At 44.8% G+C, this 22661-nt stretch overlaps 1 protein-coding gene across 1 annotated transcript in view; it reads right to left on the reverse strand.

Moving 5' to 3' along the window:
- The window catches only part of CREBBP (CREB binding lysine acetyltransferase), a 1783742-nt gene that overhangs the window by 62329 nt on the left and 1698752 nt on the right, over positions 1 to 22661 (reverse strand). The window lies entirely within an intron of this gene.

A 22661-nucleotide genomic window follows, 5' to 3' on the forward strand; every position in this document is an offset into this window, starting at 1 on the left:
TTCTGGTGCCTGGCGCTGCATCTCTTGTCGAGCAGCTCTTTGGTTCTGGATAGTTTTCTTTGACCGGAACAGAGCACAAGCTGGACAGTGTTCTTCGTTGTGCTCCGGAGATAGGCACCTGTTGCATACTTTATGCTTATCACTGTGTGGAAGTTTGCATCCACACTGTGGGCATTTTTTAAACGGGGTCCTTTCCATCAGCAGGAGGCCCACGTGGCGTCGAAAAGGCCCAACGGCCCTTGTCGACGACCGGAGAGAAGTGGAAGTGTTGTCGAGTCGAGGGATACCGAGCGGAAACAATACCGTCGAATGTAGAAGGTTTTGGCCTTAGAAAGTTGGAAAACTTCGGTCCCGAACTTGGAGCTGTCGAAGTGCATCCGAACCCAATGGCGGAAAAAATCAATCTGAAGATGGAGAAGATGTCCATGCGCACTGTAGTCCAGGGGAGGAGTCACCTATCTCGTGATACTTCGAAGACTCTTCCAAGACAACAAGGTGCAAACATCCGGACCCAACACTAGGCGGCAATCTATGCTAAGATATGAATTCAGCAGCCCACATGCCTCGAACAGAACTTTATCCCCAGCCAAGCCAGTACCAAACATGGAGAACCTAGGGAATTTATCAACCCCACTCTTGCATCACATAGCAAGAATACTGACCAACACACCCTAACTGTCCCCAGAAAATCAGAGTCTTCTAGAACAGTTTCAGATCTCTGAGTGAGAAATCTGGAAAACCATTCCGTCAATGAACCCTACCACACATTTTGATTATCTCATTCCCTACCATCTACTGAAATAGATCTACCAATCCATCACTCCGTTATGGATGAAAATTGTAAAAGCATCTCTCCAACAAGGATCCCTCCCAGAATGCCTTAAGATGAGCCAACTATCTCCCCTTCTAAAAAAAAACGGGCACTGACCAGAAAGATCCAGTAGCAAGCCTACCTTTCCTGGCTAAATTGATAGAAAAATACACCCACAAATCAGCTATGCAAACACATCAAGAATTTTGACCTATTAGACAAACACCAATCAGGTTTCAGGCCTGGACACAATACTGAGGTCGTCATTCTAAACATCCTATATGCTATACAAAAATCACTAGACCACAATCAATCCTGTCTCCTAATACTTCTAGATTCATCAGTGATGTTTGACATAGCCACAAACACCTCAGAGAAACTCTTGAATTCAGAAATGGCCCATCTGGAAGAGTCCTTAACTGGTTCACCTCCTTCTTGCAGATCCGTCAAAGTCAAAAATGGCACCATCCTATGTGATGTAGCAGACATTGACAAGGGGTTGCGCAAGGATCTGCAATTTCACCAACACTCTTAAATCTATACATGGAACCACTCAATGAAATCCTTAAACAATCTAAAATCTCATACCACATGTATGCTTATGATACTCGGTTCTACATCAAACTCTCTTCGCAAGAGGATATCCAGAAACTAGATTACACCCTGTGGAAAACACAAGACTGGCTGGCACACAACCATCTAAAACGAAATCCACTGAAAACCATATTAATAGCATCTATCAGGAGGCGGAAGAGTTTGTAGAAGTGCTAAATTCCTCATACAAGAACCAGCCAGATTTTTTAAAAAAGTAAAACACATGGCTGCACTTTTGTCGGATCTGTTCTAAAAATATGGAACTCCCTACCATCCTCAACGAGAGCAATTACATCACTTAGGCTTTTCAAGAAGGAAGGTAAAGCTGTACTAGTAGAAAAGCGTGAAATAAAAACTATTTTGAAACTGTCATTCACCACATTTTACGTTGTATCCTATTGTGTTATACCTTGCTCTTTGAATTCTATGTACAGCGTATCTTAAGAGACAAGTGTTTTTACTATATTGCAACCTTCATCAGCTCTCTTTATACAGTGCTCTGTTACAGTGATGGTTATGTTTGCACTTTATAAAACACAATAAATACATTGCGTGTATCACTGGCCCCTCCAATTGCATTATCATCAGGAAAGGAGCCATACCACTTCCATTATGAGAATTATGCTGATAAAGTACTCCTGACATGTCCTTCTAGGACAGGGTTCCTAACCTAAGATTTGCAGATCCCTACTAAGGGGATTCGTAAATCCTAGAAAAATTAAATAGCAACAGCTTAATACCGAACATAAAACAAGAAAATTACAACTATTGAAAAGTTCTCTGAAATTGGAGACTAAAAATTAAGTTGGTATCCTCAATTTGTGGAAGTAGTGCCTGAGCATCTACAGAATACAGCACGGATAATGGGTGGACTCAATTGAATTTAGAGACACTAACCTTACATTAAATTAATTTTAATCTTTTACATTTGTTTGTGACTTGTAGAACATGTAAATTTGTACATTTGATGAATCCTTGATCTGTATTTTTGTGTTTTGGCGTTCAAATAATCAAAATTGCTTATGAAGGGTCCTCAGCTTCCAGTAGTGGCTCAGTGAAGGTCCCCGGATTCCAATAATGAATCAGTGAGGGTCCCCAGATTCTAGTAATAATTAAATAAGGGCCCATAGAAGTGAAAAAGTTAAGCACCATGACCTAAGAGACAGGCAAGGGTCAGATTATCTAGCCAAAAATACACAAAGACAGAACATTAAAATATCCCCATATTGACCCATACATAGAACTGAATGTGCAAGTAAATGGAATCCTACCTATAAAGTGCCATGAGAATTTTACCACTGTAGAAAATGGTGCAAAATAATGCATGATCGTCTTAATTTAAAGGAATTCTTCTAAAAACTACACGTTTACCACAATTGACCTCTCATAAATTTTTTCCTCCTTTACATCTTCTTTCTTTCCTTTTATGCTTCTTTCCATCATCTGTCTATTTATTTTATGTGCCTTTTCTACTGTCCATTCTTCTCATTTCATTTGTCCTTTTTTATATCCTTCATATCCTTTTCTTATGCTCCTTTCATTTCTTCACACTTTCTTTGCACCTTTACTTTCTGTATTCCTGCCATCTGTCAATTCTTTCCTTCAAGCGTCTATCCTTTCATCTCACATTCCTTATGTCATTATATGTTTTTGCTTTACCTCCTCGCATTTTTTTTTTTCATTCTTGTTCCTCAACTTTTTTCCTTATCTTCCATGTTCTTTTGTGCCCTATTTTCGTTATGCTTCCCTTTTCCATCCGTCGGCACTTTAAATTCTTTCCTTAGTGTTGTCTCACTCCATTTGCTTCTCATTTTTCCTTTGCCATTTTAATCATTCTTTCTCTCAGTCATTGTTTTAGGCCGTTTTAGGGTTTCCTTTGTTCCTACCCCACTGATGGGTTAATGAAGTTTATTCATACGACAGCCGGAGAAAAAAGTTAAGGGCCATAAACAAATTTGATCTGCTGCATTAGGGAGTACATTCTTTTTCACATCACTATGTGTAGTGACTGATATCTACGACAAACATACACACATACAACATAAAAGTCATGCAAAATTGAAGAACAGGAATTCCATATGATTGTAGTGCTCCCTGATGTTTTCAACTGGTTTGATTGAGGTCTCTTTTGTAGTCCGACAATGTTGGAGTTTGCAATGTGTCTTAGCAGTGTGTGTTTTGTATTTATTTGTTTGTGCAAGTCAAAGCCTTAAAGAAATATTTGTTCATTATCAGCAAGTTGTGCTATTAGAGAACATTCGACTGCATCGTTCTAGTTCCAAGATGAGTGCCTGAGGGTGTGGGTAGAAAGTCTCCACCTTCTTATACTATCTATCTGGGGAGTACATAGGAAATGTACTTGGGTTAACCTTGGCCACAGAAGCCTGCCCAACCATACTCTGAGGGTGTGGTGCTTGGTGAGGAACGCTAGGTCGTCTGGTGCAGGGTGATGGCAACAGCCAATCTGAAGGTAGGGTGGGACTCCTGAAGAGGGTTTGCACCAGTCCACCAGAAGAATATCCATGAGGGCTTTGTTAAATGGGAGAAGGGGCTCTGCACCGATATGCCCAGGCTGAAGCTCCATAGTTAAAATATTCGTTTTAACTTCCAGAGATGGAAGGTTTGTGATCAAGGACATCAGCTGCCCTCCTCATTATCATCAAGAAGGATGGACCCTCCTCAGTGGCCTGGCTAGGAAGAGAGCAAGCCTGGTGAGGTGTCTAGCCTGGTGGCGTCACCCAACTCCTCATACCAGTTCCCTTCAGGGAAAGACTGGGCAATTTCAGCTGAATTAAAGGTCGTGTAATCAGCTTCCTCACTAATGTAGGCCATGTTAAATTCGGGCCCAGCAAAGGACAGGGGCACTGTGCCTGAGATAGAAGGATGTTGTGGCTCAATTGGTGCAAGTCTCAACAATGAGGGGTCTGTGTGGCACAGTCTCGGACAATAGGGTTGCCCTCGTCATGCGCGTCGAGGGACATGAATCCTGGATGGGGCTCAGGACCGGAGTCAGTCCGGACCTTAAGAGATGATCCAGAGGGCCCAACTGGCATCATGAAGGACACACCAAAGGTAACCCAGTTAGGACACGCTTTGGTTCTTTTGGGGCTCGAAGAATGAGCCACAGGGTGCCAGTTTCCTGAAAATGAGGAACATATCTTCATAAAACACCTTAAGTTGGCCAGGAGTCATCAAGCTCCGGTAAAGTCAGAGAGGTGCGGAGTAGTGTTAGATGTCAGCTTGGCAGGAGTCCTGGATGGTGGTCTAGTGGCACCACAATGCACAACTTTTTTGGGGTGAAAATATTTTTAGTTGTTTTTGAATAATACAACATAACTTTTGTAAGCATATACAGTATATTTTGCACTGTATCTTCTCACCAGAAACAGTTTCAAATATAATGAAGTCACAAATACACATTATTCTAACAGTTGAGGTCCGACTTTTCACAGCTCGTCGTGCGTTCACGGGCCTATTCCGAATCTGAACTATCATCCTCATTATCTGATAGTGGGTCGCAGATATTGCCTTTATAGGTATTCAATGCCCCCCAGATTTTCTTCCATTTTTTGGGGCAACCCCTGCTGCTAAACACCGCCCTTTCCGTTAACATGGCCACATCCATATCCCCCCTCAATGCCGCTAAGGTGGGTTTCTCTGCTCTTCCCCATCTTTGTGCTATATTTCTTTTAGCCGTCATCAAACTCAGTGTCGCCCAACTCTGTCCTGAACGTGTAAGATCATTGGGTTCCCCTATATTTAGAAGAAAGCGTCTGGGTTCCGGCAGCAGTGAAATTCCCTCTGATTGAGACATAGTCCTTAATACCTGTGCCCAATATTAATGCACAACTTTTTGAACTCTTTGACTTACCTGATGACGACTTGGACTTAGAGGACTACCAGTCACGTCAAGTCCGAAAATGGGCTTGAGACCTTCCACAAGACCAGAAGTGAAGCAAGTTCTTTTGATGCAGAGCAGGGAGGAGCCTAATCACCCGCTCCATAATTGCGTTCTGGATCATTGCAAGCAGTCACAGCAGGACTTGGAGTTGTCGCTCGAACCCAAGCATCAAAGACATATCAAGTGGGGTCAGTCACAGACATCTGTCTGACATTCCCTGTTAGATTTAAAACCAGCAGATATTGTTGGAGACGTGTCCCTAGCACACTGGAAACAAGCATTTGCAATGCAATAGCTCAAACTTGCGTAAATGCGAGACGTATTGCATTGCAAATCACCACTCCGCTTTACTCAGCGGCCTACCATAGGCCTAAGGGGGTGATAAGAGAGAGATGAGAGTAATAGGTGATAAGTGATCCATAATATGTGCGACATCCACCAGGTCTGACTTTTACCAAGCACCGCTTTGCATTCTGGGACGTGTAGTCCCACAATTGGAAAGGTAGGCTTCCAACTACAAGCCAGTCAATACAAAATGACGGGGAATTAAAAAACAAGATTGGGTCAGGAGTAACACATGACATGGAGCCTTTGGCAGCCCTCCTAGAGGAAGAAATAGTTGGCAGGGTGTCTCATTTGTGGCCACCCTTTCTGTATTTACACCTTGATCTCTGGCTTGGTTAATCAGACCGTGTCTTCAGCTGCCCTTCGCCTGGACTATCATGCCAGTGCCACAATATGCTCCCACCAGACGGTGTACGCGGAGGTGAGGCTGAGGTGTGAGGGTCCACTTTCAACTAGAATAATAAATATGGACTCAACCTATTTAAACATGTGACCTCTCCTCATACACAGAGCTCTGCTTTCAGCACATTAACCCTGTGCCCCCAAATACCGTACTAGCGTTGGTACACGTGACAGGGATGTTTCACACATATTTCTGCATCAGGCACTTTAACCCCCTCAGCGACGTTACAGGGAGTGCGCCCTGGACAGGAAAGTTACATGCATGCCAATAGTTAACAACAGGAAAGCGGTACATTTAAAATCAAATAAAAAATCGGGACAACGTAATTTCCCCCAATTGACCTCTATTGAAGCAGAGGCGATTTCAGGCTTGAGAGAGCGAAAACTAAGCCGGTATTGCTTACTAAATCGGGAGTCTCCTGCCTAACTCAGGTCTAGTGGCGCAAATATATACATATAAATCTTTGCAGAAGGCGCATTAACCCCCTCAGCTGCGAGGGAAGGGGGGGGGACACATTCCTACCTGCACGCTGTGTGGTTGGCCAGCTGCCGCAAGCGGTTCAGGTGTTTCATCATCATGGCTCGGCTTGCCCGGTCCAGCCGCTTCTTGGGTCTGGTCGGGAGGTGGGTCAGTCCGTTGTGTCAGCCCAGGGAGGTCCGGTGCCTGCCGCGGAGGGAGCGCTGGCCCGCCTCCCACTGTTCCTGTCAGCAGAGCGCAATCAGAGCACTTCCCCCTCGCATCGCACACTCCCTGCGGGCGAGACAGGCGTGACAGAGGGAGGAGACAGGCAGAGACTGCACCGAAGGCTAGCGACTGCCTGCGGGCGAAACAGGCGAAGACTCCCTGAGAGACAAACAGCTCTCAGAGAGAGACAGGACCGGACTTAGAAGGGTTTGAGAAGGAGAGAGAGAAAACAACAACCCCCACCGGGAGGGACTGTCATAGGTAATTGAATTTTGCCCTGTTATGTGTCCCTACGTGTTCCCCATCATATGTTATATGTGCATGATCGCTATGCATATTTACCCCCTTGACCGAATAAAGACGCATTTACAGTTGTGTCCAACGTTAGTATGCCAGTTATCCAGTCCTTCTTAAAGCAACGTGAATTAGGCTTCTAGGCCTATGTTGCCAACGTCTTTACATTATGCACGATAAATCATCGAGTTGCACCCGTTTCTAGGCCTCACAGGGCCCGGACACCAGATTCGAGCCTCCAGTCTCCTGAACCACTCCGAGGAGAGATGCAGCCCCGCCCGCATCCCTGACCCTTCACTTACTTCCTGCCAAGCAGCGCGGTGCCCGGCCTGGCCTGCCTGCCTGTCTGCCAAGAATATGTTATGCCTATAGTTATCAGTTCAGTTCCCCGGCTTCACATTCCTAGCTAACGAACCGCATAAACATCTTCATCTATAGTCTAGTCTTCCTGTCTCCAGACAAGAGAATTACTGAATTAGTATCCATAGTAGATCCATAGCACACGCAATACATGAAGAAATATATGCATGCACTAGCCTTAGTGACAAGTAGCCTTTGCCCTGATGACTTTTAGATTCAAGCAACATGTACTCTAAACACAAGATATCAGATAAGCTATAGGTACAGGTCGTTCTGACATCCGAGACTTTAGTCTCCTCTTCTAGTGCTAGAAGTCAGAGCCCCCAGCTCTCCCCAGTTACACGTCATGACTCGTTTGCGCGCACCAGTAGGTTAAAGGTTCCAGCTGCCCATGAAGCCCCCTCCATGTATCCACCCACTTATGACACTTCTGTGACGTTTACATCACACACCTCCGTGCACGCCCTGTGCACGCCTTCTTTTTACGCCCATATGTTCTTATCTTCCGTTTGTCACTTGTTACGCCTACTGTATTCAATGCAATTGTACTGTTTTACTATATATACTGTATGATGTTAATGAGATATTGGCTGTCCCACCTGTCCCTCTTTTTCTGAGACTGTCCCTTCCTGAACCTTAGCAGGTGATGGAACCCGATGGTCCATTGGCTCAAGCCATCTAATTAAAGCCCGTATGACTCAGATACCACGGATTCTGTCTCTTATTTATTGAGCTATCCTTTTCAGTTAATGCATAGAAAAATAGTACCGGTAATTATTTATTTATTTACCACATAAATGGCGCCCGAATAGGGACGAGCCCCTTCCCCACGCGCCGGCGATGTAACGCAGGCCCCCTGACCCTTCTACAGCCGTGACGGACCTCTACTGCGCACCTGCAGGTATTCCTGCTCAAGTCTCCCTCAGGCCCACGGAGGAGACGGAGACTGCGGTCCGGCATCCAGACGAGGCGGTGAGGAAGGCGGATCGTCCCGACCAGAGCCCAAGCCGAGAGAGCAAGGTCCGAGGTATCCTGAGGCCCACCTGTTTCCGAAGCCCGAGGCGCATGCGTAGTGCGTAGTAACCAGACGTCGTAGCAGTCCAGTCCAGTCCGAGGCCTTCAGTTTTGCTTCCCGGTGAGTACCGTTGCTGGGAACGTATCTAGACGGGTTCATTAATTTGTGCCCGGTCCGACGGGTTTGGGTACACAGATCCGGTCCGACGTGTTCACTTAGGTGGATACGGTATGACGTGTCTCTTTAGGAGACCGGTATGTTCTGTACTGTTTCAGCAGTGCATCCAGTAATTCTAGTAAGTCTGTTCTCTGGTGTAGTTTCTCGAGAAGTTCCAGTATTATGTTTCGATGTATTATGTTTTCAATGCACTAGGTAGTATCTGTTCGAACTGTTTTTAATGTGATTTTGATGTCCTGGTATGAGTGATTTGTTTTGCTATTCATTACTGTGTTCATTGTGTATTGTGTTTAAGTTCAAGTACGTTCAAATATGCCTCTGTTTTCTAAGTTATGTCAGATAAAAACCAGAAAAGCGTTACTAGAAGAATCAGTTCCTGTCCCTCCTAGGGACAGTCCTGGACATTTCATGTATCATAAACATGGCTTAGATGCCATACTGTATCTATACTTATGGGTGGATTATACCAAAGATCTCGAAGAGAAATATAGATGGCCTGTTTCAGGAACATGGGATGCCGAGTGCATCATGAGAGTAGAGGAAGCATTATGGAAAAAGAAAGCCAGACAATCCCAGAAAGATGCCATAGAATTGTGGCGTAAAGAATCGCATAAAAGAACAGAAAAAGAATTCAGAAGAGCAGAACTAAGTAGGGAATCCTCAGAAAAAGCCCAAGAAAGGGAATTACTAGAAGAGGGTGAACGAGTTAGAGCAGAACAGTCAGACAGACAAAGAAATGCCCTTATTAAAGGTATGTATCCCCTTCTCGCCGAGGGTTTGCCGAAGGCGACCCCGGAAACACCCTGTAATTTACCGCCACCATTGGTCCCGAATAAGCTACGTCATAAACCGACTGCAGCTGAAATTTTCCTTTCTTCCTATTTAGATGACACTGTCCCAGAATATGCTAATACGAATCCTACTCCGCCTGTTCAACTTCAACACCCTGTTAATAACGTAATTACTGTGCCTCCAGCCGTTGGTCCCGGGAATCCTGTTAATGTGCCAGTACCCCAGGACCAACCCACATTACGTACGCCTACTTTACCAGTCACATTACCAGCAGCCGCACATTCAGTATTAATTGACGATTCTAGTTCAGGAGGAGCAGGGGGAGGTATTCCTATCACCCCGCCTCAAACAAAACGACTGACGCTGAGAGACGCAGCATTACAGCGCACGCCAAAAGTGGCTACGTACGAAGCCCTCAAAAAGTACCTTACTGATTGTAGATATGACCCAGTGCCAGGCGAAGATCACATGATATTATATTCCGTACGTTTACGACGAGTTGCAAACTTTTTGATTACCATATCAGATATGAAAGAACATTTAGACAGAATATATCATTTCATCCGAACAGGGGAGAAACCAGAAAGTATTCACGAAGCTATGGAACACAGGAAAGTTGAGATTCAAGGCATGATTTTGCAATTTTTAATAAATTGTTTGATAAGAGAACAGGATCATCCTGATAAAGACAAAGATGAGATGAAAGTCCTGACAAAATGGAGTGACAACATAGCAGAAGGAAAACACAAGACACAAAATTGTATAGAAACCATGTACAGAAAGATTCGTAAAGAAATTATAAGCATACACGAAAGGGAGAAAGCAAGGAGAGTAGCCGAGAAAGAGAATGACTCTTCAGACGAAGATGTAGACACCGAGAATCCCACCAGAATAGCGTATGTAGGTAGGACGAGACCTTTTGACAGACACACACGCTCAGACTACAAGGAAGCTTTTTCTCCTCCCGTACCAGAACAGTGTTCTCTTGAACATTTATTCCAGGCTACCGATAAAGTTCTGAAACTACGAATAGGTTACAGTGAGCTTAGTACCATGCATGAACAAGAACTAGCCCGATCAGCAGTTCGATGGACTAGTGCTTCTACCACGTTTTCAGACGAAATAGTGGCCCAAATATTTCTGAAGCTTCCCCCAGACGAACAGCGACTGGTGGGTATGTACATGACCCAGCATCTCATTACACTGTATGAGGATCAGCATTCTGATCCAGGTCCTTTATATAATGTATTGAACGAATTACTCCTAAACAGATGGAAAGGTCTAGGTACCGATTTGATTAGCGTCATTTTAGAACAACGCCACAAATACAGAACGTTCCTGACTCCACATTTTGTTCCTGTTCCACCCCCATTCTACATAGACAGACAGAATCCCTTGCGAGAAGTGCATCCTGTTAAGGGAACGGGGGGTGACCTCGAACGAGTATTTGTTTACACCCCTATAACGAAAATAGAACTACTAGAAATGAAAAAGTTAGTGCCCTGTCACGATAAAGATCCGGCAGGGTTCCACCGTGAATTAAAAGACATGCTCCGTATGGGAGAATACACGTATCCCGATATCATCAAAATGTTAAAGGTCCTGTTGCCTGCGGGCATATATGAAAAACTCAAAGAAAAAGAATGGGAGGTGGGAGAGAAAAAGATTGACTGGACAGCGTTAGAGAATGAAGATAACACACGAGTTCCTGGTACCGGTCTCGGGGAAAAAGCCAAAGCATTGCCCGAGTTGTTAATACAAGTCTTGCCAAGATTACTAGCCACGAAAAAGGAAGACTGGGATGCCATCTCAGCCTGTAAACAGAAACAAGACGAAGACACTAGTGATTTTTATTCCAGATTTGAGAATTGTTTCATTATTAATAGCGGCTTGAAAACAAGTAGTGAGTCGTATCCACATCTTTTTGTTACCAAATTAGTAGAGAATTCTTTACCACAAGTTAAAAATCGAGTACTGAAAGTCGAGAGTACCTGGCAAGCTAATACCCCGTCCCAAATGTTACAGTACCACTAGAACCGAATCAGGGAAGAGCAAGAACACGAAAGAAGACGTATGAAAGACACGAAAATGAAAGTATTAGTGGCACAGTCTGTTCCACCAGATAGTCAGAAGAAGGGTACGAATCAAACTAGTCATTCTGCAGCTCCCGTTAAAGGGACATGCAACTACTGTAAACAGCCAGGTCACTATATAAACGAATGTGCAGTTCTGAAACACAACATAGCTACTGGTAAGACGAAAGAGAGACCGCGTCCTCCTAGACAGGAACATGTTCTGCAAAATACGCAACCACCGCAGAACGCACAACAGACAGTTACAGTACCGCAGCCTATAGCTGCCACACAACACGTTACACAGCAGATGTACCAGTACGCACAGTCAGATTATCCAGAATATCAGCAGTATTCATGAAACAGCCTAGAGAGGGAGGTTGGCTTGCCTCTCATCGAGGTTCCTGTAGATCAAGAGGGTCCCTATGTACACAGTCAAGTATTAGGGAAAGACAGAAAGTTTCTGATTGATACAGGGGCAAGTAGGACTACCATCAGTCAAGACGAGGTTCCAGGGGCTCCACTCTCAGGCTCAAGAAATGTTTCCCTGGGATTTTCAGGAAAGCCTATTGTTAATGAAATATCGAAACCAGTTTCCCTAGAAGTTGGTCCTTTGTCCCGAACTACAGACTTGTTACTTACGAAATCATGTCCTGAAAACTTACTTGGTATTAAAACATTGAAAGAATTAGGTGCTGTAATATGCTGTTCTCCGGAAGGAGTGAGATTGTTTTTACGTGATTTTAAAGGACATTATGTGTTACGAGATTTTGATCCAAGATTACTGAATGTACCACAGCATTTATGGGCGCAAGGTCCAACTGATGTAGGTTGTATGCACATTACACCATATCGTGTTACTTTGAAACAAGGAGTTGTGTTACCACGAATCCGACAGTACAAGTTACCCCCCGAGGCTGTATCAGCCTTATCAAAAATTATTGACGAGCTCATTGCTCAAGGAGTAGTTGTAGAAACTGACTCCAATGTCTGTAATTCTCCTATCATTCCGATTCTTAAACGTACTGACCCAAATGCACCTCCAGTTTATCGATTAGTGATTGACCTTCGAGAACTTAATAAATGTATCATACCCCAGTACCCAGTGGTTCCAGATATCTCTTCCCCATTGACTGCCATTGATTCCGAAGCTACGTTCTTTACTGTTATTGATCTCAAGAACGCATTCTTTAGTGTCCCCATTCATCCAGACAGCCAGTTCCTTTTCGGATTCTGTTTAAATGGAAGAAGCTATGAATTCACACGTGCACCTCAAGGTTTCACAGAAAGTCCTAGTATTTACAGTCAGGCACTTAAACGACAACTAGACAGTATTCACATGCCAACTGACACTGCCCTGCTCCAGTATGTCGATGATCTATTGATCACAGCCCGTACAGAACGTGACTGCGAATGTGCGTCACTGACAGTCTTGTATTTTCTGGCAGAAATGGGGCACAAGGTGTCCCCTTCGAAACTGCAATTCTGTGTCCAGCAAGTGGTATACCTTGGACACTTGCTGTCCAAGAGGGGTAGACAGTTGACACCAGACCGTATCCAGTTAATTGCACATCTTCCACAGCCCAAGACACAGAAGGAGGTACGAGCTTTTATCGGCCTCACTTCTTACTGCAGACAATGGATCCCTCAGTACGCATATCTAGCCAAGCCACTGATACAATTGACAACGCAGGAGGCAGCGACATCGACTGTCCTCCCTTGGACCCAGGAACATACACTTGTTTTCAATGAATTAAAGAAAGCTTTATGTAATGCACCTGTTTTAGCGACACCAAACTACAGTAAGCCTTTTACACTTTTTGTCACTGAACGTGATGGTACAGCATTATCCGTTCTCACGCAAGATCAAGCAGGACAACACAAGCCTTGTGCTTATTTTTCTAGCACATTAGATCCAGTAGCCCAGGCTTTGCCTGCGTGCCTCAAATCAGTTGCAGCCACAGCTCTAGCTATTAGACAAAGTGATTCCATAGTGTTAGGACACTCCCTGACAGTACAAGTTCCACACTCCGTGGAAGTTCTTTTAAACCGAACACAGACTCAGCACTTGACAATTGCACGATTAACAGGATATGAACTGACACTGTTTCAGCCACACATAGAAATCAGACGCTGCAACATATTAAATCCTGCTACACTGTTACCCTTGATTACATCAAACCCTGCCACACATGACTGTGTGGAAGTTATTAACACCATGACGAAGCCAAGACAAGACTTGACGGACATTGCATTACCTGACCCAGACCTGACACTTTACGTGGATGGTTCATGTACGAGAACGAGTACAGGAGAGTTAGTAGCCGCGTATGCAGTGACTACTGAAACTGAAGTCATAGAAACACATCGTATTGACACCCTGTCTGCTCAAGCAGCAGAGCTTATCGCTCTGACCCAAGCCTGCATACGAGCCAAGAACCTGAAAGTAAACATATATACAGATTCACGTTATGCATTCGGAGTCGTACACGACTTTGGAGTCCTCTGGCAGGAAAGAGGTTTCATGACCTCTCATGGAGCCAAGATTCCGCATGGCCCCCTCATTCAAGCTCTGTTAGCAGCAATACATTTACCTACAGCTATAGCCATTATGAAGTGCAAGGCACATACGAAAGTCACTGACACCATTTCCCAGGGTAACGACCTGGCAGATCGAACAGCCAAGCTTACAGCTCAGACTCCAGACATTCCAGTTGATACGACAAAGACAAGACGTCCCAGTCAAGACGACTTGTATGACAGTTAAGGACCCTACACAAGACGTACTAGACATACAGACACATGCTACTCCAGACGAAATCAAGAAATGGTTTGAAATTGCATGCATTTTTAAGAGCAACCTCTCCGTTACTCAAGTCACCTCCCCCTCCCTTTCCTCCTGTGAACTCCTCTGCCTAGACATCATCAGTGAGGGCAAACAAGTATGTACTTTACATCTCATTTATCACCCGCCTGGTGACAATCTCATATTCACCCAACAAGTCATGGACCTGATCACTTCCAACGCCGGTCGGCAGACCACTCAAGTCTACCTGGGTGACTTCAATCTCCACTGGAACGATCAGAAAGACACTGCGGTGAATAGTCTAAAAACTTTCCTCAATGCGCTTGACCTCACCCAATTATGCGATAAACCAACACACGACAAAGGCGCGATACTCGATCTCATCATTGCCAAAGAGAACGCTATTCAACTGGAAGCGATTCTACCCTGCGATTGGTCAGATCACCACATTATCACCTTCTTTATCAACGAAAAAGTTAAACCTAACCCTACTCAACCAATCAAATCCAAAACATGGAAAAGGGATTTGAAGAATCTTAACCCCTACACCCTACCTCCCCACATCGGCAACCTCCTCCTTCCCCCTTCAGGTGCCTCAGATGTTCAATCACTGACTGACCACTACCTTGACTCTATGAATACAATAGTCAATGAAGTCGCCCCTCTGCAACTGAAGAGAGTCTCCACCAAAATTTCTAACCCCTGGTATGATGACAGTCTCAATGACGAAAGGCGTAATATGCGAATGGCAGAGCGCACCTGGAGATCGGACCCTTCAGCACTGCATCTCAAAAAGCTCAAGACCAAGAGAAATGCCTACTTTAGGAAAATAAAGCGCACAAAGTCGGACTTCTTCAGCCGCCAGTTGGACCAAGCGAAGAATAGGCCAAGAAAACTGTTCGAGCTAATCAAGACCCAAACAAAGGCACAACCCACACAATCAAATAGCACAACAAATGACACCCCACACTGTGAAGCCTTCTCTGCTTTCTTTAAACATAAGACTGACAACATAAGAAATGACCTCATCATGGATGTAAATCGATACTCCAACTACACCAGAATGGCTGACACTCAACCTAAAAACAAGGCATCCTGGCAGTACTTCGACACCTACTCGGAAGAAGCTATACACAAACTGCTCTGCACTTTGAAGCCCTCTAATCACCTCACAGACCCTGTACCTGCTAATGCTGTAAAAGACTTTATCCCCTTGCTCCTCCCTCTCTGGACCAAGATCATCAACAGCTCTTTGCAACAAGGACACATTCCAGACTCCCTTAAGGTGGGGCAAGTCACGCCTATACTCAAGAAACCTACAGCTGATCCGTCTGACCTAAACAATTATCTGCCCATCACCAATATCCCCACCCTGGCCAAACTGTTGGAGAAATGTGTCCAACTCCAACTAACAAAACACATTGATCAATTTGACCTCCTCAACCCTCATCAATCAGGCTTCAGAGCGAAACATAGCACGGAAACAGCTATGACACACATAATTGATGACGCCCTCCAAATTCTGGATCGCAATGAGTCCTGCCTCCTCATCCTTCTTGATCTCTCGTCAGCATTTGACACGGTCAAACATGAGAACTTGTTGGAGCTGCTAAGTACTAGGATGGGGCTATCGGGAACTGTTCTCGAATGGTTTTCGTCTTTCCTTCACAACCGGTCTCAGAGGTTCAAGATCGACAATGTACTATCTACACCTGTGCCTGCAGATCTTGGGGTTCCACAAGGATCCACCCTCTCTCCTACACTGTTCAACCTCGTTATGGAACCCCTCGCCACCTTGCTTCAAGCATCCAATGTTCAATTCCATATGTACGCTGATGACACACAACTCTACCTAAAGTTACAGTCCCCGGAAGATATCAAACAGCTGAATTCCACGCTTATTAACACCCAATCCTGGCTGGCCGATAATCACCTCAAACTAAATGCTCTAAAAACTGAGTTCCTACTCATCTCACCTCCGGCGAAAATCTCCACCACCCAAACCTGGCTCAACAACCTAACAGCACTCAATGTCCAACCTACCATCGTGGACTCGGCAAAATCCCTAGGCATCACACTCGACGCCAAGCTCGACATGCAGCAGCACGTCAGCAAAGCCACAAAAGCAGCTAATTTCCAAATTAACACGCTGAGGAAAATTAAACCCTTCCTCCCGGCCAAAGACTTCCAAACTGCTGTACAAGCTCTAGTCATCCCTCGAATAGACTACGGAATTGCGACCCTCAGCGGTCTCCCACTATCCACAACAGCACCCTTAAGAGCCTCCCTGAACGCTGCCGCGAGACTCATTACTGGCTCTAGAAAGCACTCGCACATATCCCCAGACTTAAAGTCTCTAAAATGGCTGCCTTTTGAAGCCAGAATACAGCTAAAAATTGCAACTATGACACACGCGGCCGTGCACCACAAGGCACCCAACTACCTCGCTCAAAAGCTGTCTATATCAGGAGGTTCGAGATCCAATAGGAGTACTAAAAATCTACTCCTGAAACCTCGTAGATTTCGGAAAGCGAAAACTTACAAACGCTCCTTCTCAGGAATGGCACCCAGGATCTGGAATGCGCTCCCTCCTGAAACAAGGCTAATCACCTCCATTGCACTCTTCAAGAAAGAGGTGAAAACAATCCTTCTGGCCAAGATCTCCTGATCGCTACAGATGTTGGGTCAGAGACTCTGCATTGCTTTATACCGCTGCTCTGCCTATCCCCTGGCACTATACTCGACTTGTTGGGGGCACTATTACGCTACTCTCTTACTACCGACCAAGATATGATACACGTTGGTTTACTGATCCACCTGTACACCATTGTAGTGGGATCAATGACTTGTGCTGCTCTATACTACTCCCTTACCTGATCATATATGGATTGGTTTTATGTTTGTTTTTATCATCCATGTTATTACCATGTTACTTACCATGTTATTACCATGGTATTACCATGTTACCATGTTACTTACCTGATCATATATGGATTGGTTTTATGTTTGTTTTTATCATCCATGTTATTACCATGTCACTGACTATTATACTGTTCCCATTATCTCTGTTTACTCCTATTGCCCCTTCCCTGTCTTTGTGAAGCGCTCTGATATCTGTAAGGATCCTGTTCGCGCTATATAAAACTTTGAATAAATAAAATAAATAAGGAGGGGTCCAGACAGATCAGGGATGGATGACGAAGGGAAAAGCCACATGGTTTCTCCCCGACTCTATGGTTCAAGTCATTATTAACACAGCACATAGTCCAGCACATTTAGGAGAAAAAGCCATGTTAGACAGCATCCAGAACCTCTGGTTTAACAAGCATTTACGAGCAGCAGCGAAGCAGAAAGTGCGTACCTGCATGATCTGTTGTCAGTTCAATCCAGGTAAAGGTGTTCCCGTGGAACAAGGTGGATTCCATCCTCCTGACCACCCTTTTGAAGTCCTCCAGATGGATTATATTCAGATGGATCGATGCCGAGGTTTCAAGTATGTCCTCGTAGTTGTATGCGCTTTGTCCAGATGGACCGAAGCATATCCAGTCCCAGATTACACTGCCGCGACCACTGCCAGGCAGTTGGTTCGTGAGTTCTTCCCACGCTATGGTTTACCCAGGGTCGTGTATTCAGACAACGGACAGCCATTCTCATCCGAACTCATGAAACAAGTATCACTTTTGTTAGGGTACCAGTGGAAGTTCCACTGTGTGCGACACCCCGAGGCAGCTGGCCTCGTCGAGAGACACAATCAAACTCTGAAAATACGAATAGCGAAGGTCTGTGCAGAGAAAGGTGTAGATTGGATGGTAGCCCTGCCGGTTGCCCTCTTCTACATGAGAATGGTCGCTCACTCCCGATCGGGTTTGTCACCTTTTGAAGTAGTGTTTGGTCGTCCCCCAAACATGTGGGGTACACCTATGCCACGTAAAATCACCGATGTTGACAGTAATATGCTGACAGATTACCTAGCTTCCTTGATGTCTGCACTACTCTCTTGTCGTTCACAGGTCGCGGCTGCCTTTCCAGACAACACCCAGGTGAAACCGCACGAGGTCGTTCCAGGCGATCTTGTTCTCATCCGAAACTTCGATCGTTCAAGCCCGCTGGAGCCCCGCTGGAAGGAGCCGAAACTTGTTCTGATGACCACAAGGACCGCCGTAAAGCTGGAAGGACGCAAGGGTTGGCTTCACTCCAGCCACATCAAGCGTTTCCATGGACTGCGTCCAAAGACTTTTCTCAAGGACTGCCCCGATACTGACTCTAAACTTCCCCTGTTAGAGAAAACTCTGCAGCAGGAGTATAAACTCAAGTTAAGGTCTAGCAAGTCAGACAGCGTTTAATTGTTTAAGTCCCTCTCGGGTGAAGCGGTTAGACAGGTTCCTGACATGTATCAGATAGACCCACATAGTGAGAGAGATAGACGTGACTCCAAGAAAATAAGATACTGTAAGAGTCTGCGAAGCAGATGTGTTGTTACATTATTGTTTATGTTATTTCTGAGTCTTACGATCACATGTATAAGTTATATGCTACATGTATTTTTTCCTCCTCTTGGTTCGCATGTACATCTTTCCTCTAATGATACAGTAGAGCACACTTTTAGTGAACTACCCCCTCATGAGTTAGCCTATCGACTTGCAATGCGCAACAATACTTTTATTCGTATGTTACACTATTCACACCAGACCAGCAATGCCACTAATTGCTGGGTGTGTGGTCGACTCCCCCCTTACCAGACACCGAAGGGAGTTCTGCCACTCTTTCCCTATCCGTTTTCACACAATGGTTCGTGTGGAGCATGGTTTACATTAACATCATCTTTAGACGACAAGTCCCTTCTGAATAGAACATGTTTCCCAGACAAGGAAGGTCTTTCCCATAGGACAGGGTTAGATCTAGAAAATGAAGTATATGATCTAGGTAATTTTTCCACTAACCTCATGGTTTTGAATGTTCAGTCCGAGACTACTCCAGACTTACCTTCTATAACAGTTCTACCAGTGAAAGGCGAATTATGTGTTAGAAAGAATGGTTCAGTACATCTAGGACACAGTGATTGTAATACTGTGGTCGAGTATAGTGACAGTGGGAAATCTACTTTCAAAGCCTCACGTCATTCATATTTTATATGTGGTCAGACCGCATATGTACGTTTGCCCCTAGATTGGGATGGAACATGTTACATTGCCTTCCTACTGCCACCAGTTTTCCTGGCCCCATCCGATTATCACCGAAATACACATCTAGTCCATGTCAGAGATAGAAGGGAGGTCGAGTCCCCAATTGTCGATCAAACTGAAACCGCATTAGAACAATATACAGATTTCAATAAAGGTTTCTTCTTCTTCATAGGTCCTGTCCAGAATAGTAAATTAATACGCAGGTTAACCAGAACCCTTGAAGCAGTAGTGAATGAGACTACTTCCGCCCTAGGTAACTTAACAGAAGAGCAATCTGCTATGAGATTTGTTGTTCTTCAGAACCGCCTTGTTCTTGACGTCATACTGGCCGATAGGGGCGGAGCTTGTAGAGTCATCGGATCTAGTTGTTGCGTTTTCATTCCTAATAACGCACCGTCTGTATATTCAGCAATAACAAGACTTCATAAAATAGCCCATCAGCTACACCAGAATCCAGGCACCTGGACATGGTCCGGTTGGCTCTGGAGTATAATATCTGCCTGGGGATGGAAAGTACTGTCATTCCTAGGAATAGTAGTAATGATCATATTCAGTTGTTGTCTCTGTTTACAATGTGGCCCTGCGATTTGCGGCTTGTGCGCTACCTCTTGTATTCCACGTCCAAAGTCCTATTCCCAAAAGATAAAAGACGAGCAAATGATGCTGTATGAACAGATAGATGGTATCATGAATATTGATGTTTCCTGAAGGAAACGTAGGGAACAAGGAGGGAATGAGGAAAATTGAATTTTGCCCTGTTATGTGTCCCTACGTGTTCCCCATCATATGTTATATGTGCATGATCGCTATGCATATTTACCCCCTTGACCGAATAAAGACGCATTTACAGTTGTGTCCAACGTTAGTATGCCAGTTATCCTGTCCTTCTTAAAGCAACGTGAATTAGGCTTCTAGGCCTATGTTGCCAACGTCTTTACATTATGCACGATAAATCATCGAGTTGCACCCGTTTCTAGGCCTCACAGGGCCCGGACACCAGATTCGAGCCTCCAGTCTCCTGAACCACTCCGAGGAGAGATGCAGCCCCGCCCGCATCCCTGACCCTTCACTTACTTCCTGCCAAGCAGCGCGGTGCCCGGCCTGGCCTGCCTGCCTGTCTGCCAAGAATATGTTATGCCTATAGTTATCAGTTCAGTTCCCCGGCTTCACATTCCTAGCTAACGAACCGCATAAACATCTTCATCTATAGTCTAGTCTTCCTGTCTCCAGACAAGAGAATTACTGAATTAGTATCCATAGTAGATCCATAGCACACGCAATACATGAAGAAATATATGCATGCACTAGCCTTAGTGACAAGTAGCCTTTGCCCTGATGACTTTTAGATTCAAGCAACATGTACTCTAAACACAAGATATCAGATATGCTATAGGTACAGGTCGTTCTGACATCCGAGACTTTAGTCTCCTCTTCTAGTGCTAGAAGTCAGAGCCCCCAGCTCTCCCCAGTTACACGTCATGACTCGTTTGCGCGCACCAGTAGGTTAAAGGTTCCAGCTGCCCATGAAGCCCCCTCCATGTATCCACCCACTTATGACACTTCTGTGACGTTTACATCACACACCTCCGTGCACGCCCTGTGCACGCCTTCTTTTTACGCCCATATGTTCTTATCTTCCGTTTGTCACTTGTTACGCCTACTGTATTCAATGCAATTGTACTGTTTTACTATATATACTGTATGATGTTAATGAGATATTGGCTGTCCCACCTGTCCCTCTTTTTCTGAGACTGTCCCTTCCTGAACCTTAGCAGGTGATGGAACCCGATGGTCCATTGGCTCGAGCCATCTAATTAAAGCCCGTATGACTCAGATACCACGGATTCTGTCTCTTATTTATTGAGCTATCCTTTTCAGTTAATGCATAGAAAAATAGTACCGGTAATTATTTATTTATTTACCACAGGAGAAGCGAGAGTCAGCCATAGGCCGATGGAGGGTGGACCCTGAGAGAGAGAGTGCGAGAGGCACAACTAAGTCCCTGTGGGCTGAGGGAAAAGAGAAGACTCTTGCGTCAGTGTTGTGAATGGAGCGCAGTGTCCCTAAAGCGGGAGCTGCGCTGAGCATGAACATACAACTAATAACAAGCTGTCGCCATTGCGCAAATGAGAAAAAAGTGTCCACCGACTAATTTAAGGAGACCGGGTAATGCCTCAAGGAAACTATCTAGTTGGGATGGACGGGCCAAAAGGAGACAGGGCGGTAACAAAGAAGCCTTATTTTCAATTGGAGGCCAGCGTTTAGCATAAATGAAGACGCCGGCCAATGAAACTGATGCGCGGGCTTCATGTCCCTTTCAGAAATCTTATTGATTACAAGACGCCTCGCAGAGCGAGGAGCGCATGCGCGCTACAATGCTAGGCGAGACCTGATAATGGCTAGACAACAGTTGATAAAAAGTTTTAAAAAACTGACCGAGGAAGCTCTGAAGATCCGTAACTGCTGGCAGAGAAAGAAAGGAACTTATGTCTGTACGTTCGGGCGATACCTTTAAAGGCATCATGTGTATTACATTCAGCATGGACAATATCAACGCGAAGCCGTCACTGCCACCTACCATAGCGCAAAGGATACTGCCCAAGATTTTCCAGACCCAGTCTGCCCCTGGGTGATAGTCTAGAAATCTCTTACAGAAAGAAAGAAACTGATGTCAGAGCTGGGGTGGCACGCTCACATCCAGTGCGGACGTTGGCGCCATGTACCTGCACACAGGGGTTGTGCACAAAATGCCAGGAGAATATTCTAGGGTAAGGAACCTGTAGTTCGAAGTCTCTTCCAGAAATAGCATCTCTTTCTGATCAAGTATCATACAAAATTGACAGAACGTCATAATCCTAGGATTTCTATCTTAGCGTTCATAAACAAAACAAAGTTATCTTCCTGGCCTTGGAATTGTTGAAATAACTGATTTCTAGACTGGATTATGCAGAGAAACCCGATGTTTGTGGAATGGCATGAGGAAATTATCAGTTAGATTACAGTGGTATACATGATGGTAGAGGAAAGAGGCATTAATTAAACAATGTACCCAATTGCAACATATGGGTGGCTTTTTTAAACCGGATAGGATTCCTATGTGGATAAACAATGGCAAAGGAGAAAAAAACAAGGAGAAGGAGCAATAGGGGGCAGTTTTATGATGGACACGCAGGTCCATCTAGAGATGCCCTGAATAAAATAGTTTTCTTCCATTCCTCTCTAGT

This window comes from Lissotriton helveticus, chromosome 10 (assembly GCF_964261635.1).
Source record: "Lissotriton helveticus chromosome 10, aLisHel1.1, whole genome shotgun sequence".
Classification (NCBI taxonomy): domain Eukaryota; kingdom Metazoa; phylum Chordata; class Amphibia; order Caudata; family Salamandridae; genus Lissotriton; species Lissotriton helveticus.